A 25,018-nucleotide genomic window follows, 5' to 3' on the forward strand; every position below is an offset into this window, starting at 1 on the left:
TGTTGAGAGTAGAATGAAGAAGTTCTGAAAAGAGAAACAGAGAGACCAGTGCAGGGCCCCTGCAATAATCCAGGTGAGAGAGAGTGGAGGCTGCACCAGAGTGAGAGCAGTTGCAGGTGGAAAGGATGCTGAGATTCTAGATTGATTATGAAGGCACAATCTACAAATTTTTTCTCACCCAAGGACATTTTTTTCATTGCTTTTAGAGAAAGAAGGAAGAGAGGTTTAGAGAGAAGGGAAGGGAGGGAGAAAGAGAGGAAGGAAAAACGTCAATTGGTTACCTTTTGTACATAACCCTACAGGGGACCCAACCCAAAACCTCGGCATGTGCCCTGAGCAGGAATCAAACCCGTGATCCCTTGGCTTTAGGGATGACACCCAACCAACTGAGCCACAACAGCCAGGGCACAATCTACAAATTTGTTGAAGGATTAGACATGGGTATGAGAGCGAGAACTCCAGGATGATGCTAGGCTTTTGGACTGCACAATGGAAAAAACAGCTGGGCCTGGAGCAGGCTGCAGGAAAAGCAGGTTTAGGGAGTTGCTAAGTTTATGATGTCTACTAGACATCTACATGGAGAGGCTAAGGGGGAAGTTGGATAAATGAGTCAGGGGTTCATGGGAGATGCCCAAGCTGATGTTATATATTTGGGAGTCTTCAGCTTATAGGAGCACTTAAAGCCATGAGACAGATAGGATGAAAGCACAGAATGGGAAATGTGAGGGGAGAGGGGAAGAAGGGGAAGGGGAGGAAAAGAAAGGAAAGGGAAGGGAGGGGAGGGGAGGGGAAGGAGAAAACAGGAGAGATCCCAGGGCCTGAAAAAGGCCTACTGCGAGCCACACTGTGACTCGCAGTCTTCTAGGTGACCACAGGCTTCTAGAAAGTACCAATTTGAGATCTCTTGGCCTCGCTCAAGGAACCACAGACCCCAAGAGTAGACAGACCTCAAGATCTAGGAGAACAAGGCTAAAGGAAAAGACAGCATGTCAGAGAGAAGCCTCTGCTCACAGGAAAGTTCACACTTCGGCACTTCTGGGAAAGAAGTCTTAGCCCTCACTCTTAGCAAACAAGATACCTTATGCTGGGGGGAGGTTGGGGGAGGGGGCCAGGAATTTGTTGGTGTGCAAAGAGCAGAGTGCTGATCCCCCTCGCACAAAGAACCCTCTTACTGGCTTTGCAGTTGGCTGGCTTAGGACAAGGCATGAGGGCTAAGATAGGCTCTTCAATGCTAATCCAGAGTAGCAATTGCCAGTTACATAGGTCTATGACTGACTAAAAAATGATAGAATGGATGAATTCATTGCTTAACAATTTCTAGACAGACTCACGAGGTGACACCCAAGCTGCCTCTTGACAGTAGAACTGGAGTGATCCAAGAGGGGCTGGAAAGGAATCATTCTACAAAGAGAGAATGCAAAGTCCTGAGGGCTGAAGTGCAGTGCATGCTGGGCACACAGTAGCTTGGGGCTGTGGAGATGCAGAGGGCAAGGATAATTGAGGCTTGAGCGGTGGATGGGAGAGGACATGATAAACCGCCAAAAGAAACTTGGCCTTCGTCTCCAGATACTGTAAACCCCACAAAGCATTTTCAAGAGGGAATAACAGAGTCCAATATGCCTTTTAAAGAGATCACTCAGGCCGTTCTTGGGAGAGCAGATTTGAAAAGGATGGGCCAGGCAATAGAGATGCCTGAGGGTAGGGGGGTAAGGGCAATGTGACTCGACTGAATCAGTGACTTCCCCCCCTCAACACCCCTTGCCATGGAATCCAATGGGTCAGGAATCTGGGGCCTTCCCCACGCAGCCACTGTCAACCTGGGCACCCCAGGAGAGACATCATAAAAGGGGCCCTGGGGGAAAAGGGGTAGGGACCTACTCCACAGGAAGCCTGATCCATCAGCCCTCCTGGCAGCTGCTAACAGTGAGGCCCATGGGAATGCTGGTGACAAGGGGTCTCAGGCCTGGCAGGAGGCTGAAAGGTGAGGTGGGAAGGTGCTCTGGTTCTCAATTCTGCTGCTGGCCAGCCCAAGAAACAATCATGGAAGCCACTGGGGAGGAGGGTTAGTTAGTGGCAGGAGAGGGTCTCTGGGGAGGGAGAGGGCACTCTGATTCCAGACAGAAACCTTGATTCCCAAAGGGGAGAAGGACTGTCCAGAGCCCTCTGCATTGCACCCCTCCCCCACTCTACCTGTGTGTTGGTCCTGTGTGCTGGGAAAATGGATAATTTATTCCTAAATCAACATATTGGCACCTACAGAGTAAGAGAATTTCCATCTAGACCCTGGCCCAGAGTGAAATCACCGACTCCCACCAGCATACCCCCTCCCCTGGGCCGCACCACTCCTTTTTCACTATTATTCTTTGTTCCCCACTAAGATTCCTCATCCTGGTTCTGCCAACGCCCCCATGCTGGTGTTAGCTCTGACCTACACTGCAGGCCTGGGAGATTAAAGACCTTTCCTCAAATCCCCCAGCAAATCAGAGCAACACTGGGGTAGCCACAATTCCCAAGCAGGGAGCAGAGAGCAAATCCCTGTCCAGACACCAGGGAGTCCTGTCTCTGATCTCACAAGGCCTCCATGAGCCACTCCGGCCAGCCTGAGACTTCATTAAAACCATTCGGTGACCTGCATTTGCTGCAAACCCATTAAACAGTCTACATAATCCATTCATACATAAAAATAAGGGAAGGGGAAGGAGAGTGGTCCCACGGGATGTGTGTCTGGGAGAAACAGTTTCCATAAAAATCCAAACAGAAACGAAGTTCATGGGGAGGTTTTGGCTGCAGTCACTTTTTGGCTTCTGGAAAATCTAGCTAGGGAAAGATTTCCTTTGTGGCCCGTTTGGAAGTGCTCTGACTCAAATTCAAAGAAACTCAGGAGGGGAGAGGGGCTCTCCAGTCTCTTTGCTGACCACCCCCCAGGCTGAATGGAGGAGAGAGAGCAAATGACAGGTTAACACAGGCCTGTCTTAGCCACCCAAAGCCAGGCCACTGGGCTGAGTGTCTACAACAGCTGTGGCCATGGAGACACTCCCAGAGCTTTGGAAAAGGGAGGACAACTCCAAGATTTAAATAACTCAAGCATCAGGATCCCTATTCCTTCCCATGGGAAACTGGTCCACAGGCCAAGAAATCCCACCAAAGGGACCTCTCTGCACACTCCAGGCTGGGGCCAACAGGCCCACCGCCGTGCACACACATGCACAGACCCATGTCGTCTTGCAGAAGAGCAGGTCAGGAGTCATTACATTATTGTTTTAATAAGCTGGTAAACCAGTATTTTTATTCTCTGTCATCTTTAAAGGAAAAAAAAGCAGAAGAATGCAGCTAGTTTCTTAAATTAGAGATCTGTTGTGTAATTAGTCCATTTTATCTTCTGCGAGTTGTTGCTGTTTTCCCTCTGTGGTTTCCAGAAATGTCATTGGCTAGGCTTAAAAGTAGGGTGTTTTTTTTCCTCCCAGAGAAAAATTCTATAAATATTTTCTCCCTTTTAGCATGTTTTAAATTCGAACGACATATTGTAAAGATAGCAAGAGTTATGAAAGTCTCTCTTGGCTGCCAGTGAAATGTGGTGGGAAAACCGATTAGAAAAGGGAACTTCTGTCCACAGAGAACACCACTGGGCCACTCCCCCGAGAGGTTCAGGAGCCAGGCCCCGCAGCTGCCTTTGCTCACTGGCACTCAGACTTTGGAGCTAGAAAGAGGGGAGCGACACTCTTGGGATGAGCAGGCAGACTCCATTCAGGGAAATGGTGTCCCTTATTGATGGTCAAAATTCTACCCTTACGGATTAATTTCTTTGAATGAGATTTTAGGCATGATTTTTGTATAGTTAGGTATGCCTTTATGGTGTCTTGTGTTAAAATGCATACCCTTTTCTCCAGCAAAGGTATACAAATATATCACATCTGAGTAAAAACCTACGTAAAGGGATAGTCTTAGCTAGGTTATTTGTAGCTATAAAGGACCACAAACAACCTGAATGAATATCAATTAATAGGAGACTGGTTAAATAAAGTCTGGCACATCTTCATAATAGAATGTTATGCTGTCATTCAAAAGAATGTAATAGAGCTATAGGTATTAATGCAGCATGCTCTGCGAGACATAGCATTAAGTGAAAAAACAGAATGTACAGAATTTTATCATCTGTTAATAGGATACCATTGTTTATCTTTTTTAAAGGATATATGTGACCAGAGAGAGGGTCACTGGTTCGATTCCTAGTCAGGGCACATGCCTGGGTTGCAGGCCAGGTCCCCAGTGGGGGGGGCATGCAACAGGCAACCACACATTGATGTTTCTCTCCCTTTCTTTCTCCTTCCCTTCCCTCTAAAAATAAATAAATAGAATCTTTTAAAAATAAACATAGAAGGATATATATGTGCAACCTTGTATTACAAGCCAACAGCAGAGGTAGCCTTCAGGAAGGGAAACAATCAGGAATGTGATTTGCTTTTATATATATAATTCTATTTGCTTATAATGGGCTATCATTTGCACTTTTTGAAAAGGGTATATTTACATACAATCATATACATATATCTGCCTCTATGCCTCAACTATCTCTGGAAGGATAAGATGGGGAGCATCTCTCGATTCCAATGTAGGTCCTGGAAATAATTTGACTTTTTAAAGAGCCTATTCTCTCTGACTGGGTGGACTGATCCTGGGCAGGAGAGCTGTTCCCTCAGAAAGTGGGAGAATAAATTTTATGTTGTTCTGTGTGGCTTTAGATCACACAGGAAAGCACCAACATGTGTTAAGACACCCAACACTATGCTCTCGAATGTTCCCTGCTATCTGTACTCTGTGACCCACAATATGTGTTGGTGATTTGATGTCTTTGCCTGTCTCCACCCCTGAACAGGATGCTCCTTGCAATTAACGATGTGTTTTACTGCTCTTTACACCCCCAGGGCTTATCACAGTGCCTGAGCCCATTAAGCCTGGACACACTATGGGACCTCAGGCAAGTAACTTAACTTCTCAGAACCTGTTTGTTTATCTGTAAAATAAGAATGATACTAATCTCTTCTATATCATGCTGGTACAAAGATGAAGTTAGATAACAAATGTGCCTGTCCAGGATAGTATAGGCTAGCTAGCATTTCAATGAATATTTACTGAATGAATAAATTCATCCCACAAGATTGAGATGGGTTAAAATGCAAATACTACCAATGCTAACTTTCAGGCCTGTCATCAAATAGGAATAGGTTTATCAGATAACTTTTTCTTAGGGACTGTTTGGTTGCCTGAGACTACCTGGTACCCCCCAAAAAAGATGGTGGGCACCAGGGGAAAGAGGGTACTTGCCAAGGACAGGGAGACACATATTGATGAATAATAACAGCTACATCACTGAGCACCTGCTGTGATGGCAGGCTTTGTGCCCAGCTCTTACAAGTCTTGTCTGACTAAACTTTCTTAATAACCCTGAGAGGAATCTGGTATTGTTCCCAATTTACAGACCAGAAGACTAGGGCTTAAGGAAACGAAATAATTCACTCAAATTCCCATCATAGAGCCAGCAATTGAACCCAGTTCTATCTGCCTCTGAAACTCAGTGCTGTTGACCACCCTGCTGGCCGCCCACTAGTGGACATCCAGGTGGCTCTGTGTATGCCAGCTGTCTCCATCTGTCATGCCCCAGAGCGCTGGCTCACCAAGTGCTAGGGAAATCTTCGTGCCAAAGGAACCTGAAAACCTCTCAGTCACAGACGAAAAACAAGTCTCTGTCTGGACCTGTATAGTTGGTGGTGGCCAGGCCCAGGGGAGCACTCCTCCCTCCTCTGAGCCATCACCTGGAAGGCAGGTGGCATCTTCCACAGCTCTAACCCTCTCCTTCCAGTAGTCTGAAAGCTGCTGACCATTTGGAAATTACTGAGCTCTAATAGGAAATCAATCTTGGTGCATGGGCAGTGTGTGGAGGTGGGAGGAAGGGAATCCAGGCTATGTTTCCTTTCTCGGTATAGTCTGATTTAAGAATATTCCAGAAGTGTTGGAAGAAAACTCCTAACTCCCCAGGAAGGAGTGGACTAAACTGCAAGGTGTCTGGCAACTTGTCTTCAGCCAGGCTCTCCCAAGAAGGAACCCCCGAGCCCACCCCTGAGCTATCTTGTCAAGGTTTCGCTCCATGTAGACTCAGGGTGCAAAAAGCAGCAGGTGAACGCGGACAAGAAGACACTCAATCCATAGTCTCCACCTGCACCCCTCCCTCCCTCCCTCCCTCTCTCTCTCTCTCTCTCTCTCTCTCTCTCTCTCTCACACACACACACACACACACACACACAAGGGATGAGGCTGGGTCCACAGGAAAGTGTGCTAATACTCTATGGCAGGACCCACAAGGCTAGGAATAGCCTTCTTGGGTGGCCAGGCAGCCTGCCAGTGGTGCCAGGTCTCCTCCAGCCTGCCAGAAGTTGGTGGCCCAGTGCTGGTAGGAGACGTTTCGACTGCCCCAGTAATACCATGCAGGAATGCTCAAACTGCTAGAATAGCACAGGAGAAGGGAAGTAAAGGGCATTGGAATTCTAGACAATATTTCCATTTTGACTGGTTTTGTGTTTCCCTCAAGCTAAAGTAGTGTGGTTTCCAGCACCTGAACTCCTATAGGAAACATAAACATCTCTGTTCAGGCCCACCTTTGGAGGGAGAGATAGGACACACAGGAGTCAACTGGAGGAGCTGGGGTTGGGATGGCCACCCATGGCTAGAAGAACCAGCTGCCTGTTCACTCTTAGCCCATCAAATGACCAAAGATAAGCTTCCTAGTGACCCCAACAGCTGGGAACAGCCAAGGCCAAAATCCATGGTGGGAAGCCAGAACATTGACACCCACTAGCTCACAGGTCAATGTTGTTCTCTCTCTCTCTGCAGTCAGCAATAACATTGGAAGCCAACAAGCCAGACAGACGTAGTCCAGAAGTCAAATTTTCAGAAAGAAAAACTTCTCGGTCCTCAAGGTGTACATACAGATTGCCTAACACCAAAAAATCCACAGGCCACAGTGGACTTCAGACCTCACAAACTTTAGCAGCAGTCTGCTGTTAGAAAGTGGTCTAGGTTCACTCTTGAGGGCTTCCAGGAACCTGGGTCCCTTGTCCTTTTTGCAGTATCCCTGGGCCTGCCCTTCAGCAAATTCAACACAAGCATTGAAGTAAGCTAGGATTCCTTGGTTCTGAAGATAGGCTGGAACCCGATTCTTCTTCCATCTACTAGCTGTGGTATTTAGGTAAGTTATTTGAGCTTTCTGAGCTTCCCTTTCCTCTCTGCAAAATGAAGCTAATAATACTACTGATGTCAAGGTGGCATTGTGAAGTTTAAAGAACATAAGTGAAATGTTTGCAATTTAGCCTAGTGTCTAGCACACACTAGGCCCCCAAGATGTGTTACTACCTCTCTCTCCCCACAATCCTTGTGTGGGACAGCTCAGGACAGGCTTGCTAAAGCTCAAAGCAACAAGACAGCTACTGAAGTGAATTTTACTCACTGGCTTACTTTCCAAAAGGCCAAAGTGAATTCTACTCACTGGTTAATTTTCCAAAAGGTCCCCTGACTCTACACATCCCAGGCTCTGTCCCAAAGAGGAAGCAAAACCCCTGTTCATCAACTCACCCCTGCATCTTCCTTAGCACAGCCCACTCCAGGTCTTGATGAGACACCTTCTCACTGCCCTTCAGATTGAGGGATAGGACTGGGAAGGCTTTCCCTGGGTACCTAGAAGGGAGGGGTACCCATCAGGTATCTGAGTTCCTGAGCCCAAACAGGCAGTGGCCACAGCCACAGCACACACAGGTGACACTCCAAGGGGCCTCAATTCAGACACAACTTGAGGGGAATCTGCAAAGACTGAGCCATTGTGCTTATTGGCACCATAAATCACCAACTGTTCATGTCCTGCTGCACCTCCCTGCCCCCACTCCCTTCCAACCAAGCTGCCCCCAGGGCCCCTCCACTGTCATCAGCCCTGTGAGACACCCCTATTTGGGGCCAGAGCCAATCACTCACTTACAAGCAAGATGAGTTCAGCTGAGTTTATTTTTTCTCCTTCTTTTTTCACAAATGTGAATTGCCTTTGTTCCTGAACAATGAGGAGTGTGCAGCTGTGGAAGGTGTAAGGGGGCCGCAGGCCAGGGATGGGGTAGGGTGGGGTAGGGTGAGGACAGGGCTTGCTTAGTTGCTCTGAATGCCTTGGACCATCACTCTGCTGAATGCTGACTCCTAGCCAGACTTCCTCAAAGCTGGCTTCTGTATCCAGAACATTTTCTCTATTACACTGCCCACAGACCTTTCTAAAAATCATCTACAAGGTTTGATTCAGTTGGACCAGACACTGGTCCAGTTCCTGCAGACATTTGGAAGCTGGAGTAGAGCCTCTGGCCACGTCTCTCACTGAGACACATGCCTGCCAACCTACTTAATCTATACATGCAGAGCAAGTGTCACCCCTGAGGCTCTTTTCTCTCCAAGGATGCTGCCACCAGGTAGTCTTCCTGGTTTCCTCTGCTTTGGCAGGAAAGACCAGGCACACAGAGGCCTTCACTTTCACTAGAGTCTTTGGCTCCATGACCTGGGCAGATGAGGCTCTTCAGATCTTTCCTGGAAAGCCCCCCAAAGTAGAGAAAAAGTTCCAAATCAGGGCCAAATCAAGGAGGATGGAAACGGATGAAGAAGGAGATTGTCAGGGCACAAGATTCCATCACATATCTGGAATTGAAGGTCCTCCCACATGCACACACAAATACATGGCATAAGGAATATCTAACCTTCATAGTTGTCATCTCTAAGTAAAATGGGGCTACAGGGCACTTTGATTTGCCTCTGGGTCCCAGCTCCCCTGGACTAGCTGTATGATTTACAGGAATTTATCTAGTCTCTCAATGCTCAGTTTCCTCATATGTAAAAGGGGGTCATAGTAGTACATATCTCAGCATGTTGCTGTGAAGAGTCAATGAGATTATCCATATCAAAATCTTAGCCCTGGCTGGTGTAGCTCAGTGGATTGAGCACGGGCTGTGAACCAAAGGGTCACCAGTTCGATTCCCAGTCAGGGCACATGTCTGGGTTGCGGGCCAGGCTTCCAGTGAGAGCCACGTGGAAGGCAACCACACATTGATGTTTCTCTCCTTCTCTTTCTCCCTTCCTTCCCCTTTCTTTAAAAATAAATAAATAAAAGCTTAAAAAAAGATCTTAGAGCAAGACCAGCATATATAGTCACAGAATCAATAAATATAACAATTATAATTATTTCCCCTATTTCCTTAGCCTTTTACAAGAGGTATGAATTGATTTTTAAATTTTATAAAATAAATGTTTTGTTCAAATTCAAAAAGTAATTATGTGCTTTAAAAAATTCAAACAATTTTTTAGGGAAAAAGGTACAACCCACCTCTCAGCTCCTTCCTGATAATGCTGTCCTCCATAGAAGGTTCTATAAGTCCATCCTGGCTATATAACTCAAAACCCTCTCCAATACCCTTATTTGCATTCCTTTGATTATAAGTGAGCATATAAGCATCTTCTTATATGATGTGGTTATTTGTGTTGGGGGAGGCCGTCCCATCCCACCATTATTAAATAGCCCACTGTAAGATTTCACCTCAGGTTTTTATAGTTTCTTGAGGGATGTCTACTCTAAGAAGCTGGCAACCCCCAAGTCACACATAGGCCTACCAGGCTCCTTCCTGAGAGCTGGGGCAGCCCTGGCAAGCAGATGTCAGCTGGTAAAGGGGCTCAGGCCATTTTTCAAACCCAGGTGTCGAATTTCTACCCTGCAGGACAGGACAAGCTTTCTGACCCATGGGATTCAGAAAATTGCAGATGTACTTCTTGCTCTTCACCTGCCCCCAGTGTGCTACCAGGGGACCTCACAGCTTGGACTTGGCAGGAGGACCTGTCCACAGACCCACATTCCAGGGCATAGACAGAGAGTGAAGGTAAACCCAGACACCAGGAATGCAGCCCGCCCCTGCAAAATAATGCTGCTAGCAGCCCAGATCTCCATCATAAAAGCTTAATGTAATTACACAGGCACGAGGAACTTCCGGTGGGAGTCACGGTGAAGAAGGCATTCTAATAAGGCCTCCCTCCCCACTCCCCTGCCCACCAGCCCACCAAGGTAAGGCAGCCCAACCGGAGGAATAACTTGGCTTCCATACACCCACCTCCACCTTTACCTAGCCCATCCAGAGTCCATAGGGGGCTCAGGGCTGAATTTCCAAAACAAAGGTCCCATCTACCCCAGACAATGAAGGGCATGGGCAACCTGAGAGCCACTAGGCAATGTGACCTGCCACCCACAATTTATGGGACCCCATGAGCCAGAGCTCTATCTTCAAGCAGCCTCAGGCTGCTCCCCAGGTAGGGGAGAGGTGTTCAAAGACCTGAAAGTGAGAAATACAAAAACAGAAGGCTTAGGAGCCCAGAAGCTAGAATGAGACTGCATGGGTTCAAATCCTGGTTTAGTCACTTCTTAGTAGTATGACCTTGCACAAGTTACATAACCTTTCTGTGTCTCCATTCTTCATTTGTAAAATGAGGCTGATAATAGTACTTACTTCATAGGTTTATATGAAAATTAAATGTCCTTGGAATAATAGTTGGTATATGGTAAATGATCCATAAGTGTTTACTGCTATTATCATTACTAACCCTTGTGAACCCTGAGGACTAAGAAGGGCTCCTGGTGATTACCTGGAGTCAAATATTTAAAAAAATTTAAGCAGAGCCCAGCAGCCATTTCCGCACAGGGATCTCTCATGCAAACTGCACTTTGGAAAAGCCTCTGCACTAGACTGCCTACATCTGCACTGCTAAACTGACTGCCTACAGTGTTTCTGCCTTCTGAGCCAACCCTTATAAATGAGTTCTTAGAGTCCTATTACAACCAATAGGACTGAGACTTTAGAGCTGTGCAGCTCTGACCAATCAGAGTGGCTCTATTCTGACCAATCAGGGACCAGGGGTGGGGACTTCTGTCTATATAAGCCAGTTCCCCTCCCTTTCGGAAAGCTCAAAAGCCACTGAACATTCAGGACTGTGTTTCCCTGTTGGACCTGAGGGGAACAGGAGCAGACCATTGCAGAAGGGAGCTATGTAACTGAACAGGGGCCTGGCTTCAGGGCTGCCTGGCCTTAGGACAGTTTCACCATCATTTCACAGCTGCACTGTAGCACTATCAGGCTCTTCACAGCATGCTGTTTTTACAGCCATGCTGTATTTACCTTTGAGCTGTTTGCACCTCAAATTAAGGGTCCCTGTTGGTACTGAATCGGTACCATTGATGAATTGGTGCCATTGACCATCAGTTGACACCCTAAAGAGACCACATGCCCTTTTCTTCCCCTTTCCTTCCTTCCTTATTAACTGGAATGCTTTCATGATGGGTGGAGCTGGAGCAGGCATCTTGGTCCATTAAGTGACCTTGGGAACTATGGCTATATGTGGTGGGGTGGGCTACCAGAAACCTCCCTAAGGAGGTAGAATAGAAAGGACTGTCTCCTACAATCTATAGGCTAAGAGGAGCACAGAGAGAATTAGGTTATACCAGCTGACACAATCCTAGTTCAGACCACCAGCTGCCCAAAAAGGGAGGTAGGATCTGCCAGAGAATAGGCTGCTTCATTCTGTGAAGCTTCTTAATTAAATGTCAGGAGAGCACTGCTGACTTGAGTAGGCAGTGGGGAGCCACTGAAGGTTTGTGAGCAGAGGGGTAGTAGGATAAGAGTGGGCCCTGGGAGCTCCGCTGCCAACAGTGAGCTGATGAATGGGAGAAGGTAAGAGTTTGCATGGGGCCCTGGTCGGGGGCCATCACAGAAATCCAGGAAGGAGAGCCAAAGGCTGCCCTGTGCTGCCAGTCACCAGATCTCAGTGATGTTTCTCTTCACCAATTGCATGTTTGCAAATTGAAACATTATTCCTGAGCCCCACCACACATCTTGAGCTGCTCCAGTTTCCTACTGCATCCCAGAGTCACTGAGGTTTCTAACCTGAAGTTCCTGGCCCAGCAGCTGGAAGAAATAGTGAACCTGATGGCTGAGGCTGCATTGGCCCTTTGGCAAAATCTGCAGGTCACAGTTGGGAGCAAAGGTGCCCACAGGGAATGCTGGCTCCCAGACTGTGGATTGGGGCAAAATTGGATATGCAAACTGCTGGCTTTACACCCCTGCAGAATGAGGAATCGAATAAAGTAAAACAACAACAACGACACCAGGAAGAGAACCATGCTACAGACAGCAGGGCTCACGTTCATAGACATGATATTGGGCGAAAGAAGCCAGACACAGAAGAGGACAATGCTGGATGATTCCATTTTACAGCTAAAAGGCAGGCAATCAATCTTGAGTAGTAAAGGCCAGAAGAGTGGTTGCCTCTGTGGTTGGGGGTTACTAACTGGGAGGAGTGTTACAGAACCTTTGGGGTGACAGGGAAGTTCTGTATCTTCTGTATGGTAGTGGCATGGTGTAGACATGTGAAATTCCATCAAGCTGCACACTTAGTGCACTGGACATGCTTTATCTCTTTTACACATACTTCAAGGAAAATATAAAACTACAAAAAGGAGGGGGATCTGCTCTGAGGGGAAGAGAGTATCTGTACCTAAAATGAACCTTTTTATTCATCTTTTCTTCAAAGTCCTATGCAGAAGCTGCAGCCCCTTTGCCACACTCTGCCAGCCCTCTCTCCTGAGGTCCCTCTATTAGCATGGCTGTCCTAGGCTGAAATGCAATTAGGAGAAAACAATGTCTGTGGCCCAGATGCCACTGCGGAAGTGACCAGGAAGAACAGCTCGGGGAGTGAGCAGGCCCCCTGGGAGGGAAAAGAGAAAGCAGACACAAGGCAGAGCTGTACCAGCCAAATATTCTAACATCCACAGACACATCTTTTCCCTGGAGCCCAGGGAAAACTGTGGTGAAGCTGAGAAGCCAGAGACCTCACAGGGGAAGAAGAGGTGGAATCCAGGCCATCATCGACTCCCCAGCCACTCTGCTGAGGCAAGGACGACACAGGACGTGTTTAAACATAAATAAACAGGAGCAGGGAAAGGAAAGAAAGAGAACAAAGGCAGAGGGAAAAGGCAAACAAAACTAACAGCTGGAAACCAAGCCCATCTCTCTCTGTGAGATAAAGTGCTCCTGGCTGGGAAGAATTCAGGGACCCCTCAAAGCGCCAAATTGAGCCCCCCTCCCCCTAATTGCCTGAATGAAATCTTATCTGTCCCATCAACTTCCATTTCAAAATGGCTGCTGCAATTCCATGGCATCTTCTGTCATTCCTGTCCTGCTATCTTAGCCCCACTTGCCCAGTCTTCATGTAGTCCTCACATCTCCAATGTGGGGAATATTTAATTCACAAAATTGCTAAGGCTGAGAACCTTGCAATTCCAGTCTTTCCAATTATGTAAGTATCTCCAAATCTGTCCACTCCAGAAAATCAAAATCCCATACATTGATGTACAAGTATTAGGTTTCTTTTCCCCCAAATATAAGGATATAAGGACTTGGGTACAGGTAGTTTATCTGAGAGGTGAGCCCAGGAACCATGAGTGAGAGAGCGGGGAAAGAGACAGGGCAGGAAGGAAAGCCAATGAAGGCCACTTTACTGAGCAGGTTCCTACAGTATATGCCTGGGGCTCAATTTTGCTGGGGACCCTCATAAAGACTGTGTAGAAGACACCTTTCAAGAGACAAGGGAGCTGGAACATGTATCTATCCACCTCCATCCCTCATTGGAAAAGGGTCGCTCCTGAGCCATTAATTCTTAGCATTTTAGAATTGCCTCCTCCTCCCCACACAGGCCAAGCATGGTCCTAAAGCCGGAGAACACCTCGGGCGGGATATGCAGGAAGCCACTGGCCTGTAAGGAGACAGTCTGCCATGACCTCCAGCATGAGCCAGCAGGGCACCACCAACACCTGCTACATTTAATCACCGTATAGGGGATCTATGCTCTACTGCTCCGAGATGCTAGAAACAATGCCCAAGTTTGCCCACTGTGTTAACAAATAACCCAAGCCCAAGTCAAATTAGCTGATGAAAGCAAGAATTTACTGACTGTTATAACTGGGGAGTACAGGGAGAGAAATAGCTTCAGGCATAGCTGGATCCAGGAACTGAAACAGATCCAGACCTCTGCTTCCCTTCAAGGCTTGGCTCAGCCTGACTTTAGACTCTCAGTCCTGGCAGCACCAAATCCACAGCCTCCTGACATAGCCACCCCAAGAAAGGAAGGGGCGCTCTTCCCACTGACTCTGGCAGAGATGCCCTGTGGAAGATATCAGTTTGCCTAGCTAGACTCACATGCCCATTCCTTAACTAATCACCGTGGTCAGGGGAATAAGACACTCTGATTGGCTAAGCTAGGAATACATGCTCCATTCCTGTGGCCACAAGAGAGTAGGGTACCATGATTGACAGCACCTCTGTGCTACAAGGAATGAGACATAGGCCATTTCACATGAAAAAAAAATGCCCCCCACAGAAAAGCGACTTGCCAAAGGTGATGGAATTAGTCAGAAGCAAGGCCAGGACCTTGACCTAGCTGCTTTATTTCCAAGCAGAAGCAGCTTGTTATTGATGAAGAAACAAAGCTCTGATGCCCCAACAAACTTCTTATGTAATCTTGAGCAAAGGTCTTAGCTTCTCTGAGCCTCAGTGTTCTTATCCATAAAATGGGACTAATAGCCCTGACTGGTGTGGCTCAGTAGACTGAGTGTCAGACTGAGAACCAAAGGTTGTTAGTTCAATTCCCAGTCAGGGCACATGCCCAGGTTGCATGCAGGCTAGGTCCCCAGTTGGGGGCACTCAAGAGGCAACCACACATTGATATTTCTGTCCCTCGCTTCTCTCTCCCTTCCCCTCTATACAAATAAATAAATAAAATCTTTTTAAAAATAAAGTAGGACTAATAATACTTTCCCACAGGATAGTTGAGATGATTCCATAACATAACCAATGGAAAACATTTAGCATGCATGTCCACAGTATTAGTTCCCTACTCCAAAACCAGACATCTTCTTTTTATTTATTTATTTTTATATTGAATGTTATTGGGGTGACATGGGTTAATAAAATTATATAGGTTTCAGGTGTGCAATTCTATAATATATCATCTACCACACATCTTTTTCCAGCTTCCAACATCCTCATAAGCTGGGGGTGGGGGGAAGAAAGGATCTGTGAAGTCTTGAAACCTTTCCAATAATATTTCAAAGGACAAGGAGAGGTGTCTGTATATGGTTATCTATTGTTACATAATAAATTACCTCAAAAGTTAGTGGCTTGAAACATGTTTAATACCTCAGAATTTCTGTGGGTCAGGAATTTGGGAGCAGCTAGACTCTATGGTTCTGATCTAGGGTCTCTTGTGAGGTTTTGGTCGAAGTATCAGCTGGAGCTGCAATTATCCAAAGGCTCAACCCATTCTGGAGGATCTGCTTCCAAGATGGTACACTCACATGGCTGTTGGCAAGAGGCCTCAGTCCTCACCACATGGGGCTCTCCATAAGTTAGCTTAGTGTCTTCATCACATGGCAGCTGGCCTTCTTCCTGATGGGAAGAGTGTCAAAGAATGTGTGGGAATATCTTTCAAAGTACCACAGTGTCCAATGCAGGGTGGAGGTTCTACCAGTTGTTTCCTGCCCCCTCCCTTCACACCTGTCCAACTGGGCTCCTGACGCCTCTCTTGCTGTGCGTGGGTCATATGATCCATGAAAGCAAGTTTCAGAAGCAGGCATGGCTTGTCCCAGGAGTGGCCACGTAGGTCACACAGAAGAACCAGGAAGAGCAGAGTGCTGCAGCTGTGGGCGGTATTCCAGGGTGGGGAGCCTGAGGCATTGGTACTACTGTGCCTCAGATGTCTAATAACCCCAGGTATGTTGTGATTGCATTTTGGCACTGCACATCTGGGAGCCCTCCGTGCTTTCAGCACCCATGGTTGTACTCTCCTGGGACAAAGCCTATTAAATTGCCTGGTGGCTGCCATGGACCCTGCCAGAGGCTGGGCTCAGACTGAATGGCTTCTATGCCAAGGAGCCTCCATGGGGATGGCAGCTTAGAGTTCGGGCACATGAGTTCCAGTGGTTCCCAAGAGTAGGCAGGCCTGGTCTTACAAGGAAGAAGCTCTTACCAGTCTCATTTTACATAGGAGGAAACTGAGGCTCAGAGAGGTTGAGCAACTCACCCAAAATCACACAGTTAGTAAGTAGCAGAGCCGGGCCTTAAAGTCCAGCCACAACCATTGCACTAAACCATGTCTACCTTGCGTTTAGCACATCATTTAGGGCAGAGCTTCTTAAACTTTGTTACCAAAGAGCTCTAACAACCTCCTGAGGGTCTCAAGGTAAAGCTCAAAGTAGCACCTCAGCAACACGGGCATTTCTTTGGCAGTCCAGGTTCAGCTATGACATTGATACCTATCGGCATTCTGTTCCATCAGACAGCCCTGTGCTTGTTTTAATATAAAAGCAACATTAACCATCACTCAAAATCAAATACAATTCATCCTCAGGAAGCACTGTCACCTTGGCCCTATGCTTTTAAGTGCCTGGGCACTCCTAAAGAAACTGGAGTGCAGAGACTGAAGCCTAAAATCAACAGATGAAAGCCCCAAGGGGTGGCTGCTCTTCCTGCTCCCATGGCCTGAGTCCTGCCCAATGCCATCACAGCTTCCTTCTCTTTTGTCACTACCATCTTCAGGAGATTTCCAACAGCTCTAAACTGAGGCAGGAAGGGAGCGAGGAGAGGATTGGAGCATAGGCTTCTCCCACCTTGCTGGTTCACTCACACACACACCCCTCCTCCTCTTCTCTCCCCAAGCCCCGCAGCAGAACTTTGCACATTCTGGAACTGAGCAGTTGCAGCTGCCACCAATGCCTGAAAGGAAGGAGTTAAAAACATCTTTCATCTCTCAGCAGCGCCTTTATATAGTCTACGTGTGACTCTGAATGGTTATGGCTTTATATAGAGCGTGCTCTGTGCAGAGGGAGAAACCGCTGTAGTTAAGGGAACAAAGACGGTTCTAGTCTAACGACCTGCTTTTATTTGTAGGGACAGAGTCTCCAAAGGGCAGCCTTCAGGTGGCATCTGCCATGTTGAGCGTGCGCCTGAAGAATTACAAAGACAAACACTGGAGATGCAAATACAAGAGGGGTAAGAACAACACACAAATAAACTAAAGCCACTCCTGTTTATTGTTTCTGGAGAAAAGGAGAAATCACACATTCCCCTTCGGATGTTTTCACACATAGCCGAACCTTCAAATGTCAACTTTTGCAGGCTGCTTGACCTAAAAATAGTATAATTTCTGTGTCATTTGAAAAGCTATTTAAAAAGACAGACTTAAGCTTGATTTTTCAAACATACATCTAGGATGAGAAACCGAAGTTGCATTATTTGGGACACAGTCTCAGAAAGAAGCAACTAGGCCTTCATTTTATTAAAATGGGTCCATTCCTATGGTTTCTCACAGGTAAAAATCTGCTTGTTTTGTTTTTTTTTTTCTTTTTTTGTCAGGTCTCTTCTTTGTCCATTGGTGATTAAGAGAAACTGGGAAAAAAGAAAGAAAGGAACAGCTTGGGGAAGGTGGAGGGAGCTGGGGCCCCACACACCTTTGCATCTTAGTAGAACCAGCCTCTGCTCACTCTGGGGAACCAAAGAGCAAAGACCTGTGTTCATGCTGTGTAGCTCTCACAATGAGCAAAGCCAAGAGTTCCAATGGGGCCCACATCGCCAGAGGATATCACACGCACCCTGGCAGGCAGGCCGCCAGAAGCTCCGGGTTTGTTTAGACAGCATAGGTCATTCCTGTCCACACCCCAAGCTGACGCGGCTTTATAAACACAGAGCATGGAATGCAGTCTGCAAAGTAACCGGGTCAGAGATCCATGCTGCAGACAGGGCGCAGCGCTAGGGACAGGTTCAAGTGTGAGGGGTCTAACCAGTTCTGCTCAGAGAGGGTCATTTCTACACCCACGGGAAGGACCCCCTACTTGATGCAAAGTTTGCTATGCAAAACTGTCCCTCCCAGTGCCACAGTTAGCCAGGAGGTGTAAGTGACATCCTGGAGAACTACTCTACATGCAGCCCTTAATCCTGATGTCCACGAGACTGGAACATCTCTGAAGGCAAGGACAGGTAAGCTGGGTGCCTCTTGGCAGCCCCCACAAGCCCTGGGAGCACAAGACTGTAATGCAGGAGGTTGAAGTTCAAATCTTACACTGCTGGTAACTGGCTGTGTGACTTTGAGCAAGTCACTTAACCTTTCTGGACCTTCATTCTCCAAAAACAGAGCTTAAACTAGCTCCAGCTCCAAAATCTGACCATTCTGGTGGATCCTCAGCTCACATTCATTAAATGTATGAATGAACAAATGAATTCATGAATAAATAGACTAGTAGGGGCCCTAAGCGCAAGTCACCTCTGCCTTGCCCCTAGCTTTGAATTAGCATCTCTTCTCTCTGTCTGCAACTCCCTAAGGGCCGCTCATCCTGGAAAAGGTAACCACTTGAAAAATGCTCCCTAAGAACATGAATTCACAGACACATTTTCAATGCTCCAGTGCCCAAGCCTCCCCTACACACACACACACACACACCTGGATTTGCCCAAGGTGGTGCTCCCACCACTTGCTCCCACTCAGGCAGTCTGCCCTCAGCTTCTGGAGATCCAGAGAGCCCTGGGGAGAACAAGAAGCCCCATCCCACAGAGCTGCTGCACGGAACCTGGGTGAAGAAACAAACCCAGTGCCCTCCCCCTCCCTGCACTTCACCAGTGGGTTCATTTCAAAGCCTGTGGGTGTATTTCAATGAAAACAACATGAAAACATGGGCGTATTCTTTTCTCTCTAAAAGAAAAAACCTGGAACAATAGCTGAAGTAATAACAAGGCAAAATGTGGACATCTGCTCGCAGCCCTGAAGGACTCAAGGCTCGCTTCTCCCTGGCCTCGTCACAACCCCTCCCTCAAGGCATGGATTGGTGAAAAGTTCAAATTAATTCACTTGCATTGACTAGGCATTGCTACTTGCTAGTGTGTTGCTTGCTACTTCTTTGTCCATTCATTAAACTACAATGCAGTGCACACTAGGAAGGGTGCTGTGTATTAGAAGCTTTGGAGGCTTCATTTTGAACAAGACTTTAAGGAAGCCTGCAATCTAATGGGGGAGCTGAGATAAGCGCATTAATAACAATCATACAGGAAGAAACAAGGTGAGGCATAAATGCAGGAAGTGCTGGGGAACAAAAAAAGAATATTTATTTGTGTGTGTTTGGGGCTAGAAGTGATGGGCAGGAAGGCTTTATGGAGAAGGTGGCAGTTCACCTGGGCATTAAAGTCTGGGTGAGGTTGCACAAGCATTGCCGGAAGGGAAAAACTTCTGGTCAGAAGACACTGAGTGAAGGGTACAGAGGTGGCAGATGCTAACAGCAGGGTATCCCAACATTATCCATTTTCAGGGTGAGTGTACACGGGCAATAGCAGATAAGGCCAGCAAAGGGGACAGAAGAGGACCCAAAGCATGCAGGAAGACTGAGGAGTTCAGAGTTTATTCGGTGGGAAGAAGGGAACTACAGAAGACTTCTTTGCCAGGGACTGTGTATATTTGTCTGTCTCCTCTCAGATCCATTCACTACCCTTCTCTTGCTCTGCTCAGTATAGCAGGGAACTACATCTCCCAGGCTGCTTTGCAACTGGCCTCTCTCTATCTAGGTTCAACCAATGGAAGATTCTGGTGGGAGATTGGAGGTCAAGAAGAGGGAGAAACCGGGATATTTTGTCCCACTCTCTTTGTGTTGGGCAGCATCTCCAACACAAAGAGAGTGGGGCAAAATATCCATCAGTTGCTTCTCCTTTGCCTCCTCTGTGGATCCAGCTCCTGCTGGCTACCTACCGCTCCCAGGTTCCGGTAATACTCCTTCTCCCTTTGTCCTTCCATCCTAGGAATGCTAGCAGCTTCCTGCTGTTACTAATCTCTGGGTCTCTAACCTCTGCTTATCTCACTGTACCCTGTTTTGTTTTGGGTTCCTCCAGTCTCTGTGAAATTAGTTTCCTGGATTAAATTCCCTATGTTTAAATACCTGGAATGGTTTGTATTTTCTTGGCCAGACCCTCACTAATACAAGGTAATTGGATCCAATTTGGCTTTAGAAGGCTCAAGTTGTCTGCAGAGCCCTATGCAACAGTTTTTGTAATCTCCTGGAGAAGGGTGGTGAGGACTGGTGAAGAAGGCCTAAAACATAGCAGCAATATGAAAATTGACAAGGAAAGACGTCCCGAAGAGGTAAGGCAGCAGCAGAACCTCACAGGGACATGGAATAAGGGCAGCAAAGATGAAGCTGATCTTCAGCTGTAGCACCCAGGGGAATGGCTGGGCCACCAACAGAGATAGGAAAAGTGAGAGAAGCTGATATGGAAAGGAGCTGATAAACTGGACTTTTCTTTAGTCTCTTTCTCCTTTTTATTGCTTTTTTCCCTTTAATCCATGTACTTGGCTGTTGGGCTTTTCCTTATTGATTTTGGATTGAGGAGATTGGTGGGGGCAGGTACCTCTAAAGGGAGAGAGCACCCATAGACAAGAACAGGAAGCAGAGGACACCTTTGGGCCAGTAGGAGGGCTGAGACATAGTAGGGGGCATGTAGGGGTGTGGGGAGGAGATACCCAGGAGCATGGAGAAGAGCCAAGGGGTGGAGGGCAGGAGCACTGGGCAGCACCCAAAGAGATGAAGTATTAAGAGCAATTTGACTGGGCACATGGGCTGTTGGCACCTGCAGGAAGCTGTGTCAAGAGTGCGATAGAGACCTGGCTGGTGTGGTCCAGTGGGTTGAGTGCCTACCTGCAAACTGAAAGGTCTCTGGTTCGATTCCCAGTCAGGTGCCTGGGTTGTGGGCCAGGTACCCAGTTGGGAGCGTGTGAGAGGCAACCACACATCGATGTTTCTCTCCTTCTCTTTCTCCCTACCTTCCTGTCTCTCTAAAGATAAGTAAATAAAATATTTTTTTTAAAAAAGTGCTGTGGAGGTCACAATATGGTGACAGAGAGCACAGAGGGGTCTGGCAGAGAGAGACAAGAGGGACAAGGCAGGGGAAGTCTTGCTCAGGGACAAGGTATATTTGAACCTACGGTAAGGGGCTCAATGAAGAAGAGCAAGGCCCCAAAGGTGCCAGAGTGAGTGTGTTCATTTGTTTATTCACTCATTCACTCAACAAGTTATTTACCTTGTGCCTCTATGTGCCAGGCACTGTTTTGAGGTCTGGGGATGGAGCAGTGAATTGAAGAGGTGAAAAGTCCCTAGTGCTTAAACATTGTTGTTGAATGAGGAAAGAGAGACAATAAAGAAAAACACATCAATTGTGTTGCACTGCAGATGATGGTAATGGCTATAGAAGGGAAAGTGCAGGAAACAAGAATGGGGGAGGGGTGTTGTGATTTCAGCAGGGTGGTTAGGAAAGGCCTTCCTGGGAAGGAGACTAAGGAGTTGAAGAAGCAAGCCCTGAGGATATCTGGAGGAAGAGCCTACCAGGCAGAGGTAACAATCAGTGTAAACACAGGGAGGTAGAAGTGTGCCTGAGGTGTTTCAGGAATGACACTTAGGCCAGTGTGGCTGGAGGGGGTGGGGGAGGGGCATGGGTAGCAGAACGGGAGGTTAGGGTGGTAAAAAGAACTTGTTAATCTGAGTATGGAGTTGAACTTTTATCTAAGGGAAATGGGGAGCCACAGGAGGGCTGTGAGCTGTGGGGTGATGTGATCCCACTCAGGGTAGTGACTGAGGAAGGGAGGTGAGTAATCTGCAGACTGGGAAGCTATAGCAGTGAGTGCCTTCCTGTAGGAACTACTGTTGCTGATGCTCAGGTGGGGCATAAGTTCTGGAAGAGGCATGGCTTCCCTGAGAGCAGGCAGGGTGGGGCAAGATCAAAGAGTGCTTTGGACCTTTGCCATGAATGTGACCAGAGTATGCAAGTGCACTGGGATTTGCCAGATAACAGTAGGAGCCTCCCACCCCATGAACAGCCCTTAAATCCTGTGCTCATAACTCCACAGTTACAAAGTATTTATGAGCCCCATGAGCCTCTAGCCCTCTCGACTCTGCTGTTCCCAGAACCCGTTGCACCAAGGTCTGCTCTCACGTCTGGCCCTAGGATCTCCAGGCTCCCCATGGGCCTGTCAGAGAGGCAGCTTGCAGACCAGGGCAACCTTGATGCACTACCCACAGCCTAGCCCTGCCCCCAGAGCCATTCTCTTTCCCCCTACACCCACCAGTGCTTGTGAGCCTCAATAAAAAGACCTGTCACTCCTCACACCTCCTCTGGGAATGCCCTGACTATGGCTTCTACAAACCTCTCACCAACAACAGAACCCATAGCACTGGGGCAGTCAACCTTGTGGCCTTGGCTGGATGTGTTTTATTCTAGAGCTTCAGCCTAACTTTTCCCCACCTTTCCAGTCTTTGGGCATCCACAACAGCATATATCTCTGTGCCCATGTACACATGCCTACTGGACCACTCCTTTAAAAAGGGTGGCTCCTCACAGCCTGAGGCAGCAATTTCCCCGCAGGACTCTGAGTGCAACAGCACTAATTGGCAGCCATGTTGGAACTGGTGACCATGTTGGAAAAGATACATCCAAACACAGGCATTAAGATCTCATCACTGTGGAGCCGGAACTCTGTTGAAATACTGCTACCACTCTCTGTCCTCACAATCCCAAACAACTCTCTGTCTCAAGGATCCCAGGTGTAATTCAGCTGAATATGAAAGGCACTGTCTTTGACTTTAGAGTCTGTTCCTAAATCCTCCAAAACAATAAAGTTTAGTCTCCCTGCTTGCCTTATGAAAGTCAACATTTCTGTACTTTCACAATGTACATAAAGTTGAATGTTAAAAATAATAATAGCTTTTGTGTTGGGGTACACACTTTCAATATTCATTTTCCACTCTTCAAGATAAAATATGTGACCATTAAGTCCCTACTATAAGTTGAAAAACACGATTATTGCTTTTACATCCTACTCGAGTTACTAATAATATTGCTATTATCCTGACATTATGGCCAAAAGATATTGCTTTTAAACTTACCAGGACAGTATGTGCCCAAACATGATGGTTTTTTGAAAAGGAAGAAGAAGAAGGGAAGACTATGATTTTAGTGAAGTGGCCAGTGTGGCTGGAGATAGTGGAGGAGGGGCATGGGGGAGGGATGACATTAATTAATCTTTTTAAACTTTGTATTATGAAGAATTTCAAACATATGCCAAATTCTTGAGAATCCTATTAGGAACTGCTGGGGCCCATCACCAGCTTCAACGAGCTGCAACCCAGGACCAGCCCTGCACCACTTTCACCCCAACCCCAAGATGCTATGAAGCAAGTCTCAGACACCAAACACTTCACTGCACACACTGGATTTTGTGGTTAATAATGTAGAGGACTATTATCAAGGGTAAGACCTCTGCACATAGCCTTTCCTCTCTACTTTCGTGAAACAAAGAGATGAACTTCAGCCGGCCAGTCCCCAGGAGGCCAGGGAGGTACATTTCTAGATTTGGACCACCTGGACCTTTGCTGCAGAAACAGAAGGCGTGGCTACAACTTAATGAGGGCCCAAGAGGGGAGCAGGGATGGAGGGCTGTACATAAGGCCTTGCTTCAAGTGCCCCCCCCCCCCCCGATCCCTGCTGCCGGTGGGAAAAACACTCCATCTGTAAGAAATGACCTTTCGAAAAAAGCTCATCTGATCTTGTCATTTAATATCAGCTTAAAATTATTCCTGATGCTTTCCGAGGCCCTCAGGAGTGCGCTCAGGCTTGTCTTGTATGGTCCAACTCTGACAGTCTGCTCCCACACACTCCACCTTCATTTCTCCCCAGTGCCTATACACACACACACACACACACACACACACAGAGTGAACAGGTCACTCAAGGCACCAACAGGAAGCACCCCCGTTGGGTATAATGTTCCAGGCCTGGTCCCCATCTGACCTCAGCCATCTGCAATACACAAAACCCTTTTCACTAGCTATACCCCTGGGTTGCTCAAAGCTCAGCTTTTGTCACCGTCTCCAGGAAACCTATACTGGACTACCAAAAGAGAACCACCCTCTGTGCTCACAGAGTAGCCCATACTGCTTATCACTGAATCTTTTTTTTTTTTCAACAAATATTTACTGGCCTCCTACTATCTTTCAGGTAATGTTCTAGCTACTAGTGATATAAAAGTGTACAGGAAAAAAAAAACAAATAAGTATGTGCCCTCCAGAACTTCTGTTCCAGGGGGAGAAGAGAGAAGAAAATAAGCTTGTAATAAATTAAATAGCTTTAGGTTCTGATAAGTGCTCAAGAAGCACTTTGTAAAAAAGATAAATTGGAGAAGCATGCTAAAGATGGAATGGAGGCTACTTATTTAGGTATTGTGGCTAGAAATGGACATTTAACTTGGGTAGTGGTTTTTAAACATGGCTGCAAAATTCTTTAACATTCTTCCCTTGAATTAAGAAGTGGGGTCTATGTCCCCACCCCTTGAATCTGGCATTTTTACGACTACTTCATCCAGTTGAGCATGACAGAAGTGACACCGAGAGAATTCCAAAGCTAGGTGACAAAAGATATGGAGCTTCTGCTTAGTTCCCCACAATAGTCACACTGGATCCCTGAGCTGTCATGTGAGAAGTCTGACTAGCCTGAAGCTGCCATGCTTTGAGGAGGCCCAAGCAACAAGAGAGGCCACATGTAGGTGCTCTTGTCACATATCCCAGATGAACTGACGGTTTGGGCTTTCTCAGCACAGGTGCCAACAGCTTCCAGGTAAGTCCAGTGCCCAGCTGCAGGTTACTCCCAGCTTTTATGTCTTCTCAGCTGAGACTCCAGTTGTGGTGGAGGAGAAGCAAGTCATCTGGTATACCCTGTGTGAACTCCCAACTCCCAGAACCTGTCAGCATTGTAAAATTCTTGTTTTATGCCTCTAAGTTTTAGAGTGGCTTGTAACATAGCAATAGAAACCAAAACACACTGAGTCTTCA

This window comes from Phyllostomus discolor, chromosome X (genome assembly GCF_004126475.2).
Source record: "Phyllostomus discolor isolate MPI-MPIP mPhyDis1 chromosome X, mPhyDis1.pri.v3, whole genome shotgun sequence".
NCBI lineage: Eukaryota > Metazoa > Chordata > Mammalia > Chiroptera > Phyllostomidae > Phyllostomus > Phyllostomus discolor.